Source organism: Etheostoma spectabile, chromosome 18 (genome assembly GCF_008692095.1).
Source record: "Etheostoma spectabile isolate EspeVRDwgs_2016 chromosome 18, UIUC_Espe_1.0, whole genome shotgun sequence".
NCBI classification, from domain to species: domain Eukaryota; kingdom Metazoa; phylum Chordata; class Actinopteri; order Perciformes; family Percidae; genus Etheostoma; species Etheostoma spectabile.
The window spans coordinates 22,359,121-22,359,538 of NC_045750.1; positions in this window are offsets into that span (position 1 = coordinate 22,359,121).

Consider the following 418-nt stretch of genomic DNA (forward strand, 5'->3'; position numbering starts at 1 on the left):
AGCCGAAAAATGCCACCAGAATTGAACAGTGTATTGAATGATATTGTTAAAGTCATTAACCACGTCAAAGCACACGCCCTTAACTAACGCCTGTTTGAGCAACTTTGTGAGGAGATGGACGCAGAGCACCGACGCCTCCTCTTATACACCGAAATAAGATGGTTATCCCGAGGGAAATCGCTGACCAGAGTGTTTGAGTTACGTGAGCCGCTGCAAAGATTTCTCTCAGAGAAGAAGTCCCCGCTGGCAGCACATTTCAGTGACGAGGAATGGGTCGCAAAACTGGCTTACCTGTGCGACATATTCAACCTGCTCAATGAACTCAATCTGTCACTTCAGGGGTAAATGACAACTGTCTTCAAGTTGGCAGATTAAGTAGCTGCATTTAAAGCCAAACTGGATTTGTGGGGACGGCGCG